At 46.2% G+C, this 23,752-nt stretch overlaps 1 protein-coding gene across 1 annotated transcript in view; it reads right to left on the reverse strand.

The window, feature by feature from the left end:
- Positions 1–21,807, reverse strand: part of RALGPS1 (Ral GEF with PH domain and SH3 binding motif 1) — a 356,681-nt gene extending 334,874 nt beyond the window's left edge. Inside the window, exon 1 of the mRNA XM_050926720.1 lies at positions 20,299–21,807. The gene's annotated coding sequence lies outside the window, so the exon portion shown is untranslated. The remainder of the gene's footprint in view (positions 1–20,298) is intronic.
- Positions 21,808–23,752: the final 1,945 nt, after the last annotated feature.

The raw sequence follows: 23,752 nt of genomic DNA on the forward strand, positions 1-23,752 counted from the left end.
CATTATAATCGTCTAGTCTGACTTCCTGCATAATGCAGGCCACAGAATCTCACCCATCCACTCCTGCATCAAACCCGTAACCTATGTCTGAGTTACTGAAGTCCTCAAATCGTGGTTTAAAGACTTCAAGGTTCAGAGAATCCTCCAGCAAGTGACCCGTGCCCCACGTTGCAGAGGAAGACGAATCCCCCCACAGGGCCTCTGCCAATCTGCTCTGGAGGAAAATTCCTTCCTGACTCCATCTATGGTGATCAGCTAAACCCTGAGCATGTGGGCAAGACTCAACAGCCAGAACCCAGGAAAGAATTCTCTGTAGCAACTCAGATCCCACACCATCTAACATCTCATCACAGGCCATTGGGCATATTTACCACAAATAGCCAAAGATCAGTTAATTGCCATCCCCTCCATAAACTTATCAAGCTCAGTCTTGAAGCCAGATATGTCTTTTGCCCCCACTGCTCCTCTTCGAAGACTGTTCCAGAACTTCACTCCTCTGATAGTTAGAAACCTTCATCTAATTTCAAGTCTAAACTTCCTGATGGCCAGTTTATATCCATTTGTTCTTGTGTCCACATTGGTACCGAGCTTAAATAAGTCCTCTCCCTCCCTGGTATTTATCCCTCTGATATATTTATAGAGAGCAATCCTATCTCCCCTCAGCCTTCTTTTGATTAGGCTAAACAAGCCAAGCTCTTTGAGTCTCCTTTCATAAGAAAGGTTTTCCATTCCTCGGATCATCCCAGTAGCCCTTCTCTGTATCTGTTCCAGTTTGAATTCATCTTTCTTAAACACAGGAGATGAGAACTGCGCACAGTATTCCAGATGAAGTCTCACCAGTGCCTTGTATAACGGTATTAACACCTCCTTATCTCTAATGGAAATATCTCGCCTGATGCATCCCAAGACCGCATTAGCTTTTTTCACGGCCACATCACATTAGCAGCTCGTCGTCATCCCGTGATCAACCAATACTCCAAGGTCCTTCTCTTCCTCTGTTACTTCCAACTGATGCGTTCCTACCTTATAACAAAAATTCCTGTTATTAATCCCTAAATGCATGACCCTACACTTTTCACTATTAAATTTCATCCTATTACTATTACTCCAGTTTAAAAAGTCATCCAGATCTTCCTGTATGATATCCTAGTCCTTCTCTGTATTGGCAATACCTCCCAGCTTTGTGCCATCCACAAACTTTATTAGCACATTCCCACTTTTTGTGCCAAGGTCAGTAATAAAAAGATTAAATAAAACTGGTCCCAAAACCAAACCCTGAGGAACTCCACTAGTAACCTCCCTCCAGCCTGACAGTTCACCTTTCAGTATGACCCTTGTAGTCTCCCTTTTAACCAGTTCCTTATCCATCTTTCAATTTTCATATTGGTCCCCATCTTTTTCAATTTAACTAATAAATCCCCATGTGGAACCGTATCAAATGCCTTACTGAAATCGAGGTAAATCAGATCCACTGCATTTCCTTTGCCTAAATAATCTGTTACTTTCTCAAAGAAGGAGATCAGGTTGGTTTGGCACGATCTACCTTTTGTAAAGCCATATTGTATTCTGTCCCAATTAACACTGACCTCGATGTTCTTTACTTTCTCCTTCAAAATTTTTTCCAAGACCTTCCATACTACAGATGTCAAACCAACAGACCTGTAGCTACCTGGATCACCTTTTCTTCCCCTTCTTAAAAATCGGAACTATGTTAGCAATTCTCCAGTCATACAACACCTGAGTTTACAGATTCATTAAAAATTCTTGCTAATGGGCTTGCAATTTCATGTGCCAGTTCCTTTAATATTCTTGGATGAAGATTATCTGGGCCCTCCAATTTAGTCCCATTAAGCTGTTCAAGTTTGGCTTCTACCTCAGATGTGGTAATATCTAACTCCATATACTTATTCCCATCTGTAATCCTGCCATTATCCCTAAGCTCCTCATTAGCCTCTTTAAAGACTGAGGCAAAGTATTTGTTTAGATATTGGGCCATGCCTAGATTTTCCTTGTCATAACTATAAAGGGAAGGGAACAGCCCTCCTGTCTACAATACTATAAAATCCCTCATGGCCAGAGACACCAAAATCCTTTTACCTGTGAAGGGTTAAAAAGTTCAGGAAACCTGGCTGACATCTGACCCAAAGGACGAATAAGGGAACAAGATACTTTCAAATCTTGGTGGGGGGAAGTCTGTTGTGCGTGCTCTTTGTTTTGGGGATTGTTCGCTCTTGGGACTAAAAAGGGACCAGACATCAATCCAGGCTCTCCAAATCTTTCTGAACCAGTCTCTCATATTTCAAACTTGTAAGTAACAGCCAGGCAAGGCATGTTAGTCTTATTTTTGTTTTCTCAACTTGTAAATGTTCCTTTTTGCTGAGAGGATTTTATTCTTCCATTCTTGCTGTAACTTTGAACCTAAGGCTAGAGGGGGTTCCTCTGGGCTATATGAATCTGATTACCCTGTAAAGTATTTTCCATCCTGATTTTACAGAGATAATTTTTACCTTTCTTTCTTTTAATTAAAAGCTTTCTTTTTAAGAACCTGATTGATTTTTCCTTGTTTTAAGATCCAAGGGCTTTGGATCTGGACTCACCAGGAATTGGTGGGGGAAAGGAGGGGGGATGGTTAAATTCTCCTTGTGTTAAGATCCAAGGGGTTGGATCGGTGTTCATCAGGAACTTGATGAAAAAGTCTCTCAAGGCTACCCAGGGAGGGGAAGGTTTTGGGAGAAAAGGGGGTGTTCCAGACTGAGGAATCTGGATGGTGGCAGCAAAACCAGATCTAAGCTGGTAGTTAAGCTTAGTAGTGTTTATGCAGGTCCCCACATCTGTACCCTAAAGTTTAGAGTGGGGGAGGAACCTTGACAATCCTTAACCTCCACTCCATCCTCAGTGTTTAGCGGTCCCACTTCTTTCTTTGTTTTCTTCTTATTTATATGGCTACAGAACCTTTTACTATTGGTTTTAATTCCCTTTGCAAGGTCCAACTATACATGGCTTTTGGCCTTTCTCACTTTATCCCTACATGTTCTGACCTCAGTAAGGTAACTTTCCTTGCTGACCACTCCCATCTTCCACTCCTTGTAGGCTTTCTGCTTTTTCTTAATCCACTCTTTGAGATGCTTGCTCATCCAGCTTGGTCTACAATTCCTGCCTATGAATTTTTTCCCCCTTTCTTGGGATGCAGGCTTCTGATAGTTTCTGTAACTTTGACTTGAAGTAATTCCAGGCCTCCTCCACCTTTAGATCCACAAGTTCTTCAGTCCAATCCACTTCCCTAATTTCCTTAATTTTTTAAAGTTAGTCCTTGACCCTAGTCATAGATCTATTTTTGTTTATTCTTCCATTTAGTTTGAACTGTATTAGCTCATGATCGCTCGAACCAAGGTTGTCCCCTACAACCATTTCTTCTAAGAGGTCCTCACTACTCACCAAAACCAAATCTAAAATGGCATTCCCTCTTGCTGGTTCAGCAAGTACTTCGTAGAAAAACATCCAAAATATTTAATAAATTTCAATTTGGTATTCTATTGTTTAACGGTGCAATTAAAACCGATTAATTTTTTGATTGCAATTAATGTTGTGAATCAATTGCATAAGTTAACTATGATTAATCAACAGCCCTGATACGATTTATGGCTTTTCTGTAACAAAGTACAACTACTGTACCAGTTCCTTTATATCTCCCTGTATTCTAATTTATAAGCAGTAAGACATACAGAATATTGTTTACATGCTTGTTACTTCTAAATAATTCATATAATCACAACAATGCATATCCAAAAGAAGAGTTCAACACTGTGAATTATTAACCTAGCTCTGGTTATCACATTGGTAGTTTGATTGTTGGAGGCTGATAATTTTATTAATTTTGTTTGTTCAAAGGGGCAAAACCAAGCAGCCATTAAAATATATAAAAAAAGATGTATCAGTCCACAGCTGGATTTTAAAAGTTTTATATAAGAGGAAAAAACTGTGTGTACACAAGGATTTAAAATATCTCTTGGAATCTGTGTAAAGTTATTTTACTTACTGTATATCAAACAAAGCCCTGGTTTACACTATGAGTTTTGGTCAAATTTAGCAGCATTAGATCGATTTAACACTGCATCCGTCCACACAACAAAGCCATTTTTGTCGATTTAAAAGGCTCTTAAAGTCGATTTCTGTACTCCTCTCTGACAAGGGGACTAGCACTGAAATCGACCCTGCTGGGTCGAATTTGGGGTTGTGTGGACACAATGGCCTCCGGGAGCTATCCCAGAGTGCTCCATTGTGACCGCTCTGGACAGGGCTCTCAACTCAGAAGCACTGGCCAGGTAGACAGGAAAAGCCCCGCAAACTTTTGAATTTCATTTCCTGTTTGACCAGCATAGTGAGCTGATCAGCACAGGTGACCATGGAGTCCCAGAATCGCAAAAGAGCTCCAGCATGGACTGAAGGGGAGGTACTGCATCTGATCACTGTATGGGGAGATGAACCTGTGCTATCCAAACTCCGTTCCAAAAGACGAAATGCCAGAATATTTGAAAAAAATCTCCAAGGGCATGAAGGACAAAGGTTATAACAAGGACCCCCAGCAGTGTCGCATGAAATTTAAGGAGCTCAGGCAAGCCTACCAAAGAACCAGAGACGCAAACGGCCACTCTGGGTCAGAGCCCCAGACATGCTGCTTCTATGATGAGCTGCATGCCATTCTAGGGGGTGCTCCTTCAACTACCCCACTCCTGTGCTTTCCTCCTCCCCCACCCTGCCCAGGCTACCCTGGCAGTTATCCCCCCATTTGTGTGACAAATTAATAAAGAATTCATGAATTTGAAACAATGACTTTATTGCCTCTGCAAGCAGAGATCAAAGGCGGAGATGGGAGGGTGGCTGGCTTAAAGGGAAGTAGAATGAACTAAGGGGGCAGGTTTTCATCAAGGAGAAACAAACAGAATTTTCACACCATAGCCTGGCCAGTCATGAAACTGGTTTTCAAAGCTTCCTTGATGCACAGCATGCCCTGCGGTGTTCTTCTAACCGCCCTGCTGTCTGGATGTGTGTAATCAGCGGCCAGACAATTTGCCTCAACCTCCCACCCTGTCATAAATGTCTCCCCCTTACTCTCACAGATATTGTGGAGCACATAGCAAGCAGTAATAACAATGGGAATATTGGTTTCTCTGAGGTCTAACCGAGTCAGTAAACTGCACCAGCAAGCTTTTAAACGTCCAAAGGCACATTCTACCACTATTATGCACTTGCTCAGCCTATAGTTGAACTGCTCCTTACTACTGTACAGGCTTCATGAGCCATGACAGCAAAGGGTAGGCTGGGGCATGTGCGACCGCACGGTGCTGCCGACTGGGAGAGCAGCCTGAGGCAGAAGCCTCCAGCTGGCATGATATTCCAGATAGAACTAAATCTCCATTAGATGAAACTTAAAGAAGAGATATGTATCAGAGGAGTAGCCATGTTAGTCTGGATCTGTAGAAGCAGCAAAGAGTCCTGTGGCACCTTATAGACTAACAGACGTATTGGAGCATGAGCTTTCGTGGGATGCATGTAGTGGGCAATACCCACTTCGCTGGATGCATATAGTGGAAATTTCCAGGGGTAGGTATAAATATGCAAGCAAGAATCAGGCTAGAGATAACAAGGTTAGTTCAATCAGGGACGAAGAGGCCCTTTTCTAGCAGAGGAGGTGTGAACACCAAGGGGAGAGGAGAAACTGGTTCTGTAGTTGGCAAGCCATTCACAGTCTTTGTTTAATCCTGAACTGATGGTGTCAAATTTGCAGATGAACTGAAGCTCAGCAGTTTCTCTTCGAAGTCTGGTTCTGAAGTTTTTTTGCTGCAGGATTGCTACCTTTAAATCTGCTATTGTGTGTCCAGGGAGACTGAAGTGTTCTCCTACAGGTTTTTGTATATTGCCATTCCTAATATCTGATTTGTGTCCATTGATCCTTTTCCACAGGGACTGTCCAGTTTGGCGGATGTACATAGCAGAGGAGCATTGCTGGCATATGTTGACGTATATTACATTGGTGGATGTGCAGGTGAATGAGCCGGTGATGGTGTGACTGATCTGGTTAGGTCCTGTGATGGTGTCACTGGTGTAGGTATGTGGTCCTCAGAGCAGAGTTGGCGTCAAGGTTTGTTGCATGGATTGGTTCTTGAGCTAGAGTTACTATGGTGCGGTGTGCAGTTACTGGTGAGAATATGTTTCAGGTTGGCGGGTTGTCTGTGGGCGAGGACTGGCCTGCCACCCAAGGCCTGTGAAAGTGAGGGATCATTGTCCAGGATGGGTTGTAGATCCCTAATGATGCATTGGAGAGGTTTTAGCTGGGGACTATATGTGATGGCCAGTGGAGTTCTGTTAATTTCTGGAGTCGTTTCCATTTTTGTTCAGGTGCCTCCGACCGACCAAACTGAGGCCAGCCAGGAGCATCCATGGGACGATGACGATGGCTAGCAGTCATATTGCACTCTCTGCCGTCCACAAGGCAAGGGTGTGCTGCTGTGTGGCACTGCAGTACTGCATCTGCCAGCAGCACCCAGAAGACATATGGTGGCAGTGAGCTGAGCGGGCTCCATGCTTGCCGTGGTACGTTGTCTGCACGGGTAACCCAGGAAAAAAGACGAGAAACAATTTTTTGCCATTGCTTTCATGGAGGGAAGGAGAGGGGGAGCCTGATGACATGTACCCAGAACCACCCGCGACAATGTTTTTGCCCCATCAGGCACTGAGAGCTCAACTCCGAATTCCAATGGGCAGCGGAGACTGCGGGAACTGTGGAATAGCTACCACAGTGCAACGCTCCGGAAGTCTATGCTAGCCTTAGTACTATGGACACACTGCTTAGTGTGGACACAATCAACTGTATCAAACTGATTTCTAAAAAAATCGACTTCTAGTAAATCAACCTAATTTCCTAGTTAACCCTAACCCTAAGAATCCAACCATATTATTGTAATGTGCTGCACAGATAAAACAATTTATCTGATGGACATTTTCTGGAGAACGATGTCACCAGATTCTTTCTAGAATTTCAGATATTTGGCTCCTATGGTGTAGGGGCCCTGAACACATGCACCTGCCATGTGAATTAGTAATCATTTGTATTATAGTAGCATCTAGAGGTCCAAACCCAGATAGGGTCCACTGTGGTTAACCACTGTGTAAATGCTTTTAACAATTTCAATACAAAGAACAACACGGACAAAATGTCAACTGTGAGCAGGAACTTTCCCTAGAGATGGATAGGTGCATTCAGGGAAGGAACAGAGACTTATCAGTTTTAGCAAAATTTAAGCTTTCATTTTGTAAAAAACAAAACTTGAAATGTAAGTACATGGGCCTTCTGGCTGAGAAAACGGCCCAAAGGTGGAGTGTAATCAACACAGTGTCATCTTTTTGAGTCTGCAGACAGACCCTCTACAACAGAGGCAGGCAAACTACAGCCCACAGGCCACATCCGGCCCACGGGACCCTCCTGGGCTAGCCCCCAGCGCCTCCCCTGCTGTTCCCCCTCCCCTGCAGCCTCAGCTTGCTCTGCTGTCGGCACAATGCTCTGGGCAGTGAGCTCCTGGGGCAGCGCAGCTGCAGAGCCCGGCCTGACCTGGTGCTCTGTGCTGCATGGTAGTGATGGCGTAGCTGGCTACAGCCGGACAGCGCGGCTGTAGCACCACCAACCACCAGTGCTCCAGGCAGCGTGGGGGTTGGATAGAGGCCAGGGGAGCTTGGGGGGGTGGTCAGGGGGTGAGGGTGTGGGTGTGAAACAGGGGGGTTGAATGGGGGCATGGGTCCTGGGGGGCAGTCAGGAAAGAGAGGAGGAGTTGGATGGGGCAGTCAGGGGCAGGGGTTCCGGAGGCAGTCTGGGGACAGGGAGAAGGGGGTGGTTGGATGGGGCAGGGGTCCCCAGGGGCAGTCAGGAATGGGGAGGGGTTGGATGGGCCGGTGGGGGGCAGGGGTTCCTGGGGCAGTCAGGGGACAGGGAGCGGGAGGATGGATGGGGCAGAAGTCCCCAGGGTGGATGGATGGGGGGGCCGGCCATCACCCCCTCCCCTAACCAGCCCTCCATACAATTTCCGAAACCCAATGCGGCCCTCAGGCCAAAATGTTTGCCCTACCCTGCTCTACAACATAGGAATGAGATGCTTAAAGTCCTAACTATAGCCCCAGCACACAATGCAAGTAAGCAGAAGTTATACAGCAGTAAACTCCCCTGAAGTAGGGAGAGAAATGAAAAGAAGAGCAGTAATGCAAGCCTGAGTCTACCAACCCAGGCTCAGAGGCTTGCAGCCAGGAGCTGCTATTGGTTCTGTAGACGTACGCTTAGGCCTGAGCTACAGAGGCACCTTTTGAGGTTTGCAAAACATAGGCACCCCAGACTGAGAAACCTAGAAATGTAAATGAGAATTGAAGATTTTTGTAATAAAAGCATCTAGCTCTTTGTCTTGCAAAGAATTTTGAAAAAGTAGGTTTAAAAGAAACAGGCAGATAAGCTTCAGTTAAGTTTGAGGTGTTTCCCAAACAATAACCTCAGTGATACTCCCCAAAATACTTAGGCCAGTCCTGTGTGTACTGCTGCGATCATGGCAGACATATCTTTTCTGTATGGGAAGGGAGAGCAGAAATTGCTTTGCAGGCCTACCCAAAAATGCTAAGGTTGGCTCTGGTAGGCCGTTCCTTTTCATTTCAGTGGAGTAATGACTGAAGACTGTCTTTGCTTTATCTCTGAAAATGGCTATTTGTCTCAAACTTTGGGAGGTTTCAACCATTTCCCACTTGTCTTCACCTCTCTCCCAAATCTTTCACAAAATTTCATGCACCAACCTCCATTTCTTTGATTTCTTCCATTGAAGACTATTCGTTTTTTACAAGCATTAATAAATCAAGCTTCACCTCTCCCAATGTATAGATGGGAGTGGATGCCAAGGCAGACAAAGGTTAAATTACTTGCCCAAGGCCACGCAGCATATTGGCAACAGAGCCAGGAGCAAATTCTGAACCCTACAGTTCAGCCAGGAGACAAGACTTGCTTGTCTGCACTATTAAAAAAACAAAACAAAAACAACTACTATAGACAGACGCTGTATTATGATGGCTGGGCTGGACTGGCCTGCCTGCATAGTAATATACACAGTATATATATATCCATGAACATTCTGCCAAAGTTTAATCACAGTGTGTGTCTAAGTTCCCTCTAAGCTGTGTGGCCGTACAGCAGGTCATCAAGGGCCACAGCCAGGCAGGGAGAGGCGCCTCTCCCCGCATAGCCGCAGCCCTGGCTCCAGAGCTGCCTACAGCCAGGCGGGGAGAGTCGCCTCTCCCCTGGCTGCTGCGGCAAGAGAGGACTGGGGGGAGTCCTCTCTCCCTGCCACAGCCCTGGGGCAGGCTGAACCTCAATCTTCTGCCCCAGCCCTGAGCCCCCTCCCAACCCCCAAACACCTCGGCCCCACTCCCACCACACATCACCTCCATATTGGTGCACATAACAAAATTAATTCCACATATGGAAGTAAAAAATTAGAGGGAACATTGGTATTTGCCCTCCAGCATCATCTGTGAAGAAGAGGCCACATGTTATAGGCATGCAGGCATAAAGAACATACACCACTTGGGGCTTTCCATTCACATTTGGCTTAAATAACATTCCAAAAGGAAAGCAAAAAAACAACACTGATGCTAGTCAAATGTTTGCATACATACAAAAAAAAAAAAGAAAAACACCTTTACTGCAAACATAGATAACTTCGGAACAAGCACTTCAACAAGGCACTATAGTGCAGGTCATAAGTTATGACAGCAGAAAGCATGCAGACATTTATAACTGGCCTGGAAAAAGACTATTTCTGAAAAATAAATGTAATTAAATGCAGCAATGAAAAAAATCTACTGAATGGATGGCAAAAGCAAAAGTTTGCCAGTACTCAAATACTAAAGAAAAATATTTGCCACTTAATAGTCTTTACAGTGATGAAGGGCAGTACATTAGAACAAATGTAATACAGTAGTATGCCACAACATTTTGTGTTGAGCCCATTTTACTGTTGTATAAATAACAAATTGTGAGACTGGAAAGACTTCAGAGATATTGCAGAAGTAGTGGAATAATTACTCAGTAACCAATGGACATTGACAAAGTCAATATTGCTAAAAATATTAAACAGTCCTCCAAAATGAGCCAAGATATGAGCAGGATGGCTGTTTACAGAATCCTGGACACAGTACAGAAGAACTTATTGTACTTGTATGAGAGGAAGAAGAAAAGGAAAAGCCTATGATTTGATTAGTGTACCTCCAGAAAATCTCCCCATATACACCTCTACCCTGAGTGGAGCGCAGGACCTGGTCCAAGAGGTAATAACAACAGGACCGCTTGGAAATAGTGACCATAATATAACAACATTTAACATCCCTGTGGTGGGAAGAACATCTCAACAGCCCAACACTGTGGCATTTAATTTCAAAAAGGGGAATTATGCAAAAACGAGGGGGTTAGTTAAACATAGTTCATTTGTGACATATTTTATTTAGTAAGACTTTTTAAATAGTGTAGCTTACTACATCTCCTTGCTTTTATTTTACTTTCTTTCCTTTCCTGGCTTCTTTCCACTTGTTCCTTCTTTGCTATAATAGCTTGTGGTGGATCTCTTCCTAAATTTTTTCCAGGACATTTTCCTCTTTTCCTCCTTATAAGATCGTAACTGGAAGGGACCTCAAGAAGTCATCTAGTCCAGATGCCTGCACTCATGGCAGGACTAAGTATTATCTAAACCATCTCTGCCAGGTATTTGTCTAACTTGCTCTTAAAAATCTTCAATGATGGAGATTCCATAACCTCCCTAGGCAATTTATTCCAGTGCTTAACCACCCTGACAGGAAGTTTTTCCTAATGTCCAACCTAAACCACCCTTGCTAAAATTTAAGCCCACTCTTCTTGTCCTAACCTCAGAGGTTAAGGAGAACCATTTTTCTTCCTCCTACTTGTAACAACCTTTTATGTACTTGAAAACTGTTATGTCCCCTATCAGCCTTCTCTTCTCCAGATTAAACAAACCCAATTTTTTCAATATTCCCTATTAAGTCATGTTTTCTAGACTTGTAATCATTTTTGTTGCTCTTCTCTGGATTTTCTCCAGTTTGTCCATATCTTTCCTGAAATGTGGCACCAAGAACTGGACACAATACTCCCGTTAAGACCTAATCAGCAAGGAGTAGAGAGAAAGAATAACTTCTCACGTCTTGCTTACAACACTCCAGCTAATACATCCCAAAACGGTATTTGCTTTTTTTTGCAATAGTGTTCACTCATATTTAGCTTATGATCCATTATAATCCCCAAACCCTTTATATCTTTGCAGTTTTATATCTTTGTCTACACATTGAGTCCTCTACCTTCTCACCTGTATTTTCTCTTTCCTTCTCACATTTGCCTTCCAAAATGTCACAGTATCATTCTTTTTACTAATTTATCCTATCAATTTCTCCTGCACATTCACTCAACCACCCTCTCATACATACACTCTAGAAATTTTGCCAGACTATAGCCAGAGAACTAAAATTATTAGCCAAAAGCCGATGTAAAATAATTTATTAAATAAAAAGGTCACTGAAAATTGCCACAACTGACTAGAGTGCACAACTGATGGAGCCCTTTAAGTTACAAATTGGCAATAATTTGGACCCTCGCTAAGAGGCTTAATTTTTGGCTACTAGATATTGGGCAGGTTTTTCAAGACATGAGTATAATATTATCCTGAATGCTAACACAAGTGTGAAAGACCACAACGATAAAATAACACAAAATAAAATATTCAATGCAACACTCAACATTAATGAAATTTCACATGTTTTAGAGTATGTTAATACTTTTTTTTTTAAATGGAAACTATAACAGTCACTGCCTTAAGCCCTGATCCTGCAAACTTTGACACACATGACTAACTTTGATTATGTGACTAACCCCACTGAAACAGGGGACTTCTCACAGTATTAGAGTTGTGCATGTGCATAAGTGTTTGGAAGATCAGGGCCTACATGAAAAGCAGCTTGAAAAGCTATAAAGTCAAACTGTGCTTACTGACTACAGCACCACCACCACTAGTAAAAAATTTTAGTGGCCAAGTTTTGTTCTCATGATTGCATGCTTATTTTTATATTTAAATAATTGTTCAACATATCACATATCTGAGGCTCAAAATATGTTTTGTTTAAAAAAGTTTTATTAAACCCCTCATTAAAATTAATGTTTTCATATTTCTTTCCTATTTTCAATTAAAAATAGATTTAAACATTTTCTGCACTGTTTGCAAAACAAATATTATAAAACTGTGCTAGCAGAAGAGAACCAGAAAATGAAAAAACAACTTTCATCTTTAGTTAGTGGCCAAACTGAGTTGAAATACAAAAAACCAACAGCACAAAAAATAAATTCTTATTACTCCTGGGGGAATTCTGGGCTACTGCATGTGCACATGATTAACGAGCTGTGCATATTTTTAAATTTTTGAGCAGAAAAAAATCTTTTGCTGAAATGTTGCTGCAGTTCCACTTTTTTCCCACCAAAAGGGTGCTGTGGTGATAGAACACAGCAGCAGCTCCCAGCCAGCTAGGGAAGAGAAAGAGCCTACCTTCCTCACAGCACCTATCAGGACAGGGCAGGAGACAGGGACTGTGGGGAGACAGACAGCACAGGGTGCTGCGGGCAGAGGGTCAGACAGGGGCTCATACAGGCTAGTGGGGGGCGTATAGATTCGGGCAGGGACTGAATGGGAGTGGAGGCACAGGACTGCACGGGGAAGAGAGGTGCAGGGACACATGGTGATGGGGTGAGTCAGCCAGTGGGGTAGAGGGACCCATGTGGACAGGGGGTGCAAGGACACATGCGGGTTCAGGAACAGATGAGGACAGGGCAGTTGTGCCTGACTGAATGGGAGAGGTTAGGGGTCAGCCAGGGTCTGCATGGGGGAAGCTCCCTAACAATTCCTCCCCTCCCCCAAAAAAACCTGTTCCATACTTCTCCCACCCACATTCAACAACCCTCCAAGTTCACCCCAGAGCACCAAAGCCACAGTACTTGCCTAGTAGTACCCATGGGGTAGTGCTCAGACTCTGTGGCCATTAGCCCTTCACCTAACTATTTAAGAGTAGCACCACCGCAACTCCCCTCAGTTCCTTTGTACCGAATGTCAAAAGTAGAGACTCTAAGGCAGAGAGGATGGAGAATGGATTGTGGAATATGCATCTGCGCCTTTATCTTGAAGAGCAACTGTTACAGAACAGGTAAGTAACAACTTTTTCTTCTTCGAGTGGTTGCAGACATATATTCCACTAACGTAACACATGCAGTACTTGTAGGAGGTAGGGCTTGGAGTCTATTTAAACAATGACTGCAGGACTGCCTTCCCAAAGTTTGGATCTGACTGAGATGCCACTGTAACAGCATATTTGGTAAAAGCATGCATAGAAGAACAAGTAGCAGCCCTGAAAATGTCCAATAATGAAACATATCTGTGTCATCAACACTGGACTGAATGGGCATCCCATGGATGGTACCACAGTCTACTGTACAGTGATGAACTGATGCTGCCTCAGTACTGAAAAGTAGCTCTTCTCACATTCCTGAAGGATCACAATGTTGGTGTGCACTCCTCCTGGAAGGAAAGGATAACTGTCCCCAAGTTCTGGAATGGTGGTGGTCAGTGTTCCCTCTAATTCTTCCCACCCATGTGCAGAATGAATTTTGTTATGTGCACCAATACAGAGGTAATGTGTGACACATGATCTTCATATTGGTGCACATAACAAAATTAATGTGGTGGGGGTGGGGCTGAGAGGTTCAGGATGTGGGAGGGGGCTCAGGGCTGCGGCAGAGGGTTGGGGAGCAGGGGTATGAGGGCTCCAGCTGGGGGTGTGGGCTCTGGGGGTGGGGGAAATGAGGGGCTCAGGGCTGGAGCCTGCCAGAAATCCCAACCAGAGCCCTCACACCCCTGCACCCCAATCCTCTGCCCCAGCCCAAAGAATCATACAAAAAGTGAAAATGAGCTCAAGTTACAAATAATGAATACTAAAAACCAAACAGAAAAAGCCACAAAAAACGAAACATGTATGGACAAAATTAGAAAGGCCAAGGAACAGAATGAGATTAAATCAGCTAGGGACAAGGGTAACAAGAAAACATTTTACAGTTACATTAGAAGCCAGAGGAAGACCAAGGACAGAGTAGGCCATTACACAGAGGAGGGAAGGACAACAGAAAACACAGCACTGGCCATGGTATTAAATGCCTTTTTTGTTTCAATTTTAACCAAAAAGATTAGCAGTGATTGGATGACTAACATAGTGAACATCAGTATTATATGGGGTAGGATCTGAGGCTACATTAGAGAAAGAACAAGTAAAGAATTACTTAGGGTATGTCTATACTGCAATTAAAAACCTGTGGCTGGCCTGTGACAGCTGAGTTGGGTTCATGGGGCTTGAGCTAAGGGGCAGTTTAACTGTGGTGTAGACATTTGGGCTCAGGCTGAAGCTGGGCTCTACGATCCTATGAGGTGGGAGGGTCCCAGAACTCAGGCTACAGCTAAATGCCTACACAGCAATTAAACAGTTCCGCAGCCTAAGCCTGAGTCAGCTGGGATGGGCTAGCCATGGGTGCCTAACTGCACTGCAGACATACCCTTACACAAGTTAGATATCTTCAAGTCAGCAGGGCCTGATATAATACATCCTAGAATATCTAAGGAACCACCTGAGGAGATCTGAGCTATCAGCGATTATCTTTGAAAACCTGTGAAGGACGGGAGAGATCCCAGAGGACTGGAAAACAGCAAATACAGTACCTATTTATAAAAAGGGGTAATAAGGGCAAGCCAGGAAATTATAGACCAGTCATCTTAATTTCAGTACCCAGAAAGATAATTCAATCAATCAATTAGTAAGCACCTAGAAAATAATAAGGCAATAAGTAACATTCAACACGAATTTGTCTAAAACAAACCATTTCAAACTAACCCAATATCCTTTTTTGACACGGTAATGAGTCTTTAGATGGGAGAAAGCAGTAGATGTGATATATCTTGACTTTAGTAAGGCTTCTGATACTGTCTCACATGACCTTATAAGCAAACTAGGAAAATATAGCCTAGATGAACCTATTATAAGGTGGGTGAACAACCAGTCGGGAAACCATATTCAGAGAATAGTTATCACTGGTTCACAGTCTAGCTGGAAGGGTATGTCAAGTGGGGTCTGGCAGGGATCTGTCCTTGGTCCAATTTTATTCAATATCTTCATAAATTATTTGGATAATGGCATAGAGAGTACAAATATAAAGTCTAAACATGATGCCAAGCTGGTCAGGTTGTAAGCGCTTTTGACTACAGGATTAGAATTCAAAATGATCTTGACAAACTGAAGAAATGGCCTAAATTAAATAAGATGAAATTCAATCAGAACAAATGCAAAGTACTCTACTTAGGAAGGAACAGGCAATTGTAAAAATAGGCAAAATGGGAAATGACTGCCAAGAAGGCGTACTGCAGAAAAGGATCTGGGGCTTATAGCAGATCACAAACTAAATACGAGTCAACAATATAATATTGCTGGGGGGACAAAAACGAACATCATTCTGGGATGTACTAGCAGGAATGTTGCAAGCAAGACACAAGTAATTCATCCAATCTACTCAGCATTGAAAAAGCCACAACTAGAGTACTACTTGTGGCACCTTAGAGACTAAAATTTATTTGAGCAAAAGCTTCGGTGGATTTATGCTCAAATTAATTTGTTAGTCTCTAAGGTGCCACAAGTACTTCTTGTTCTTTTTGCAGATACAGACTAACACGCCTACCACTCTGAAACTAGGGTACTGTGTCCAGTTCTGGGCATCACATTTCAGGAAAGATGTGGACAAACTGGAAAAAGTCCAGAAGAGAGTAACAAAAATGAGTAAAGATCTAGAAAACATGACCTAAAAGAAAAGATGGAAAAAATTTGATGTGTTTAATCTGGAAAAGAGAAGACTCAGGGTGGTCATTATAACAATCTTCAAATATGTAAACAGTTGTTATAAAGAAAATGATGAATTGTTATCCTTATCCACTGAGGACATGACAAGAAGTAATGGGCTTAAATTGCAGCAAAGGAGATTTAGGTTAGACATAAGGAAAACTTTTCTAACTGTAACTATATTAAGCCCTGGAACAAATTACCTAGCGAGGCTGTGAAATATCTGATGTTGGGGGGTTTTAAGACTAGATTAGACAAACACCTGTCAGGGATGGTCCACATCAGACTCAATCCTGCCTCAGACCATGGGGCTGGATGAGATGACCGAAGAAGATCCCTTCCAGTTCTACATTGCTATAATTTTAGAATCATAGCAAAGTACTGGAATAGGTTACCAAGGGAGGTTATGGAATCCCCATTACTGGAGGGGATTTTAAGAACAGGTTAGACAAACGCCTATCAGGGATGGTCTAGGTATACTTGATCCTGATTTAGCATGAAGGGAGGGAGTAGATGACCCTGAGGTCCCTTTCAGCCCTACATTTTAGCCACTCCAGCTATGATTCTATAATTACCACCTCCATCAGGTTCAGCTAAATCCTGAACATCACCTGAAATGTGAAGCTGAGGTCCCTACTACTAGCCCTGTGCTACTATGTCATTTTTCATTCCTATCTTATTTCTCCTATTTCCTATCTTCCTTTTTTTGCCTTCTGTCAAACAAGAGTCTGGCTTAGCCAGCTAAAACAACTCTACTTGCAACATTGCCATGAGCTTGTGACTGGAAAGGCAGGTAAAAGTAATGCCTGAAACAGCCTGGCACTGTAAAAGTTTGCAAGGTCTCATTGTGGCTGATCAGATCATACGCTGTGCCTTCTGATTTCCCAGCAACCACACCTCTACCCCGATATAACACTGTCCTCGGGAGCCAAAAAAATCTTACCGCGTTATAGGTGAAACCATTTTATATCGAACTTTCTTTGATCCACCAGAGCATGCAGTCCCACCCCCCACCCCTGGAGCACTGCTTTACTGCGTTATATTCGAATTTGTGTTATATCGGGGTAGAGGTGTAGTCTGAAAGTGAGAGAGACAAAGAGAAAGAAACTACATTTTCTGTCTTTGCTACTTTTTTCCTTTCCCACTTTTTTTCTTTAAGACAAAACAAGACAAACGCACACAAGTATCACACCTCAGTCACAATATTAGCAACAAAAGCCACTATCTAAAGGCTTTCAAACAGGGAATTTTCCACCTATGAAAGGACTGCACAACTAAAGAGAAAGGGAATAAGGGGAAATTGTTGAAGTTGTTTTATGGTGTTTATTTCAATGGGAGTCATCAGCGATAACACAAAATCTTGGACAACATTTCACTGTTTAATATTAATGTTCACAAAACCAAGGCTTTTATTAACACTTTACGCCTTGTTGGGCCACAGGCTCACCACCTCTACAGAACAAATCCTCACAAAATCTTGCTCTTCCCTGAAAAATATGTCAACCTGGCCAAAGAGAATGCTAGACTAAAATAAAACACTTCATTCTGTTCAACTACACTAATATTAATTGGGGAAAATGCTGGAGAACTCAGAAAAATATACAACAAATTACTTTCAAGTGGTAAGGTTTAAGAATTTGGTGGAATTGTTTTAGTACTGAAGAACTGTATGTATGAACTGGACTGTGATTAATTTGATTTAAAGCAACTTAAATTTGGCAAATATAAGACCAATAACAATGTTTTCACTTTAAAAAAAATTCAATTAAGTGTTTTTAAGCAAATCAACATTTCCCCATACAGAGTTTGAAGTCAAACATTTTAGCACTAAAAACTTGAAAGTGAAACTGACTATAAACAAAAGTGAAACTAAATTAAATAGATTTATATTATTCAAGGTAGGGAAATACAAGTAAACTAAAAACATAAAATAGTGATAAGTAAACTTGATCTTTAGAATTCTTCACTGTTCATAATCTACAGCAAATAAATTTATCACAAATAAATAAAATGTGTTTGTGTACAAAATATAATTCAGGTGACAGTATCCTATTAAATTGTTCTTCAAACTGATACCATCATGAGAGGCACAAACCTTGGAAACAAAGAAAAAACTGTATACAGATAATTCCTTCTCTCATATTTTTGTTACCCCTTTTCCACACACCAAACATAACTGCCAGTCCCAGAATCAATATTCAGTATGAAAACAAGCCTAGTTTTGATTATTTGTATCTTGTCTAGCAGATACCTATTAAACAGTGCTATCTTCAATTCTAATCTCTTTGGGGCATGGAATAGGTTTTTCTATAGGTTAGTAAACAGCTGCATTAATAAAAATAATTTTAATAAGGCAACAGGCTGCATTTGTTCCATTTCATTGGTTTCAGTTCTATCTATGACAACAACTGCATGCAAAAGGCATGTTTAGATTCTTCAATTACATAGTTCAACTGTAATCCTTTTCATTATATGCCAAAACATTAGTCATTCATATTCTTTGAAGCCAAAAAAAGACACACATTCATAAAATGCATTCTGAATAGATCTGTCAAACAAGGTCCTAAACTGTATTTGTAGAGTGTCATCCCAAACAAAGTGTGATTAGTTTCCCAAATTATCTCACAAAGCATCCTCTGCTACAGCTGTCTGTGCCTTCCACCTACCCTCAGTCAAGACCTGCTCAACAGGGATGCAATTTACAAAGGTAGCCCTCATTGTATATGTCTTCCTGAAAAAGCACAACATTCTTTGAAACCTACAACACAAAGAGCACCTCCACTTCCAAGACTTCATCACACCCTTCTCCTGAAATTATCAAAATGCTAGGAATTCTATCCCTAGTTTCTGAAACAGCAGTGCAGAGAATGAACAGGACTAGTTAATTGTCCATCTCTCTCAGGCATTTATCACTGCACTGTACAGAAGCTAACTATCAATACTGCCAATCTCTCTGTCCAAAACAAATTTTAATTCATACACTATCTACCTTTCTTACTAACACATAGAAGAGGCAATGAAATGTAAAGGCTTCCTTTCTATTTAGCCAAAACCTTAAAATACTACAAGGCTCTTCACAGACTTCGTAAAGAGGAGGAAAAATGGACAGATTTTGAGACTATTTATATTACAACCATAGAAAATCAAACTACTGTAAAGGCTTTTGATCCTCCACCCTATGAAAGGCCTTCTCACTGAATGAGCTGGTTAATTCCTCTTAGACTGAGCACCAAATCTAGAGTAGGAGACATCAGTACTATAGATTATTCACATTATTGCTGCATACAGGGTGCTTGAGGTGATGATGGAAGGGTGCATGAATCCTATAAACAAAGAAACTGCGATAATATAATACCACACGCTTGCACTGTAACAAATAGGAACAAAAATTACCTGATGGAAAGAGAAATACACACACCTTGGACAAGTTTTTATCTCTCTATTTTGCATAAAATGCTTAAGTATTTGCAAAGGAGGAAAGTGTCAATATTAGCAACAGTCCCCCTCCACACACATACACTCACAAGGATATAGTGATGATGAGCAAATTGATTTACCCTAGTCATGCTCTAGAGCAGGGGTTCTCAATCTTTTTCTTTCTGAGGCCCCTCCAACATGCTACAAGAACTCCACAACCTCCCTGTGCTACAATAACTGGTTTTCTGCATATAAAAGCCAGGACCAGCATTAAGGGGTAGCAAGCAGGGCAACTGCCTGTGGCCTCATGCCACAGGAACCCCCATGAAGCTACATTGCTCAGGCTTCGGCTTCAGTCCCAGGTGGCAGGGCTCATGGCCTGGGCTTCAACCCCATGTAGCAGGGCTTCGACTTTCTGCCCTGGGCTCCAGCGAGTCTAGTGCTGGAGATGCCAGGTCCTGGGGATGCCGGGTGCCGGGGATGCCAGGTGCCTAGTGGCAGAAATAGGCAGGTGTCCTGGGTCCCTCCAATCCTGGAGGAAGAGAGACACTGCAAGGGTGAGGGCTCCTGGGCATCTCAGTGTTAGGGCAGAGAAGAGGATTCCTGGGGTCTCATCTGAACTGTGTGTGAAAGAGTGAGACACAGGCAGGAATCAAGTAGGTGGGGGGATTACAAAGTCTCATCTGTCCCAGCTAGATGTGAAAGGGATGGGGGTAGGGAGGATCTTGTAGATGTGGGGCTGGGAGGGGGGAGAAATGTTCTGGGTCTCACTTGACCTTGGGATGAGGGAGAATGAGTAACAGGAATGGGGGTATTTTAGGGATTAGCCTCATCTGTTGCCTGCACAAAAGAGATTGTGGATACAGTTCTGGGGCTCACCTGTCCTGGAGTGAGGAGCTGTCCCAAAGTGCCACCTGTCCTGGTGGGTGTTTCGGACATATCTAGTGTATTTGTAACAGCTATGTGGAGAAGATATCCCAGGGTCTCAGTTGTCCCAAGGATGTGTTGGAAGAGCTGTCAGGAACATGGATGAGGGGGGCAGTCCTGGGTGTCACTTGTTTCAGGAGAGCAGTGCTAAGTGACAGGGATGGGGGTGACCCCAGGGTTTCACCAGTTCTGAGGGTGTGCAGCTGTAGCAGAGGAGAGGTGCCTCAAGAATACCCCAGGTAGGGGAGTTTTTGGGACAGAGATGAGCAAGGGAGAGCATTCCAGGGTCTCACCTATCCTGGGAAGAATGAGTGATAGGGATGGGAAGCAGTTCTGATTTTACCAGCCCCTGGAGAGGGAGTTTGCAACATAGATGAGGTTTCCCAGGGCCTCACCTGGTGGAAGGGCTGGGGACAAGTGACAGGAATAGGAGGGTGTCAGGAATGGGATACGAGGGTGTGTCCCAAGGGTGTGGTGTCTCAGGAGTGGAAAAGGTGGGGGGCATCCCAGGAATTTCTGGCGAGGGGTCTGGGGGGCAGGAGGGGTACCAAGGTAGGTAACAAGGGAGATGGGAGGTTCCAGCGGACGGGTAACAAGTCCCAGGAGTGGGTGCCAAGAGATCTCCGAGATAGGGGGGTCCCAGAGGTGGGTGGCAAGGAATCTCAGGAATGGAGGGCATCCCAAGGATGAGGGAGGCAATGGTCTGGGTGGAGTGGGGGAGGGTCCCACGAGTGGGTGGAGAGTGGTCTCAGGGATAGGAGGCAGCAGGGAGCATCCCAAGGATGTGTGGAGAAGGTCTCACTGATGTGGAGCAGGGAGCATAGAGGGGGGGAAGAGGCGCAGGGGGTTTCACGAGTGTGGGGTCAGGGAGGTTTTGGGGGTGGAGGAGCAGAAGGGGTCTTGGGGTATGTGAGGGAGGGGTTTCAGGAAGGGAGCAGGAGGTTCTCAGGGTGTGGGGTAGGAGTCACAAGGAGGGAGCAGGAGGGGTCTCGAAGAGGAGGCAGGCAAGATCTCTGGGTGGGGGGAGGGGTCTCAAGGAGGGGGCAGGCAGGGTCTCAGGATGTGGGGGCAGGCAGGGTGTGGGGGCAGGCGGGGGCTCAGGGAGTGGAAGGGTCTTGGTGTGAGAGGGTAGCCGGGCTCTCCGGGTGTGGGGGGGCTCATGGTGTGGGAGCAGGTGGGGGCTCAGGGTGTGGAAGGGTCTCAGGGTGTGGAGGAGGGGGCTCAAGGAGGGGTCAGACAGTCTCAGGGTGTAGAGGGGTCTAGATGTGTGGGGGAGGTGGGGTCGTAGTGTGGGGGCAAGCAGGGGCTCGGGGTGTAGAGGGGTCTCAGGGTGTGGGGGAGGTGGGATCGGTGTGCGGGAAGGGGCTCAAGGAGGCGGCAGGCAGCGGCTCAGGGTGTAGAGGGGTCTTGGGGTGTAGGAGCAGGCAGGATCGGGATGTGGGGGAGGTGGTGGCTCGGGGTGGGGGGAAGGATGGGTCTCAGGGTGTGGGGGAGGAGGGGTGTGGGGGCAGGATGAGGCTCAGGGTGTGGAGGGTCTCAGGGCGTGGGGGCAGGCCGGGGCTCGGGGTGTGAGGGGTCTCAGGATGTCGGGGGTCTTGAGGAGGGAACAGGAGGGGGCTCAGATGTGGGGGAGTCTCAGGGTCAAGGTGTGGAGGGGTCTTGAGTTTGGGGGAGGAGTCTTGAGGAGGGGGCAGGCAGGGTGGGGGTATGGAGGGTCCTGAGGAGGGGACAGGAGGGGTCTCAGGGTGCAGGGGAGGTAGGGTAGGGGTGCGTGTGGGGGTCTCCGGGTGTGGGGAAAGCGGGGTCAGGGTGTAGGAGGGTCCCCGGGTGTGGAGAAAGCGAGGTCAGGGTGTAGGAGGGTCCCTGGGTGTGGAGAAAGCGAGGTCAGGGTGTAGGAGGGTCCCTGGGTGTGGAGAAAGCGAGGTCAGGGTATGGAGGGGTCTCAGGGTGTGGGGCGGGCAGGGGCTTGCGGTGTGGGGGGGTCTCCGGGTGTGGGCAGTCTCCCATGTGGAGGAGGTGGGGGGGGGTCTCAGGTTGCGGGGGAGGCGGGGTCAGGGTGGTCTCTGGGTGTGGGGCGGGTGGGGTCGGGTTGTGGGGGGGGTCTCGGGGTGTGGTGGAGGTGGGGTCAGGGTGGGGAGGTCTCGGGGTGTGAGGTGGGCGGGGTCAGGGTGTGTGGGGGGTATCAAGATGTGAGGCGGGCAGGGTCGGGGTGTGGGGGGGTCTCCGGGTGTGGGGTGGGAGGGGTCAGGGGGTCTCGGGGTGTGGTGGGGGTCGGGTGAGGAGATCTCGGGGTGTGGTGGGGGCAGGGTCGGGGTGTGGGGGGGTCTCAGGGTGTGGGGGAGGTGGGGTCGGGGTGGGGAGGTCTCGGGTGTGGGGAAGGCGGGGTCAGGGTGGGGAGGTCTCGGGGTGTGGGGGGGTCTCCAGGTGTGAGGCGGGCAGGGTCGGGGTATCTCGGGGTGTGGTGGATATGGGGAGGTCTCAGGGTGTGGGGCAGGCAGGGTCGGGGTGTGGGGGGGTCTCAAGGTGCGAGGCGGGCGGGGTCGGGGGGGTCTCCGGCTGCGGGGGGGTCTCAGGGTGCGAGGCGGGCAGGGTCGGGGAGTCTCGGGGTGTGGTGGAGGCGGGGTCGGGGGGGTCTCGGGGTGTGGTGGAGGTGGGGTCGGGAGGTCTCAGGGTCAGGGGGGTCTCAAGGTGCAAGGTGGGCGGGGTGTGTGGGGGGGTCTCAGGGTGCGAGGCGGGCGGGGTCGGGGGGGTCTCCGGCTGCGGGGGGGTCTCAGGGTGCGAGGCGGGCGGGGTCGGGGGGTCTCGGGGTGTGGTGGAGGTGGGGTCGGGGGGGTCTCAGGGTCAGGGGGGTCTCAAGGTGCGAGGCGGGCAGGGTCGGGGGGGTCTCAAGGTGCGAGGCGGGCGGGGTCGGGGGGGTCTCGGGGTGTGGTGGAGGTGGGGTCGGGAGGTCTCCGGCTGTGGGGGGGTCTCAAGGTGTGAGGCGGGCGGGGTCGGGGGGGGTCTCCGGCTGTGGGGGGGTCTCAAGGTGCGAGGCGGGCGGGGTCAGGGGGGGTCTCGGGGTGTGGTGGAGGCGGGGTCGGGGGGGGTCTCGGGGTGGGGGGGGTCTCAAGGTGCGAGGCGGGCAGGGTCGGGGGGGTCTCCGGCTGTGGGGCAGGCGGGGTCGGGGGGTCTCGGGGTGTGGTGAAGGCGGGGTCGGGGAGGGTCTCCGGCTGCGGGGGGGTCTCAAGGTGCGAGGCGGGCGGGGTCGGGGGGGTCTCCGGCTGTGGGGCGGGCGGGGTCGGGGGGTCTCGGAGTGTGGTGGAGGTGGGGTTGGGAGGTCTCAGGTTGGAGGGGGATCTCAAGGTGAGAGGCGGGCGGGGTCGGGGGGGGGTCTCCGGCTGTGGGGCGGGCAGGGTCGGGGGGTCTC

Source organism: Gopherus flavomarginatus, chromosome 17, assembly GCF_025201925.1.
Source record: "Gopherus flavomarginatus isolate rGopFla2 chromosome 17, rGopFla2.mat.asm, whole genome shotgun sequence".
In the NCBI taxonomy this organism is placed as follows: Eukaryota; Metazoa; Chordata; order Testudines; family Testudinidae; genus Gopherus; species Gopherus flavomarginatus.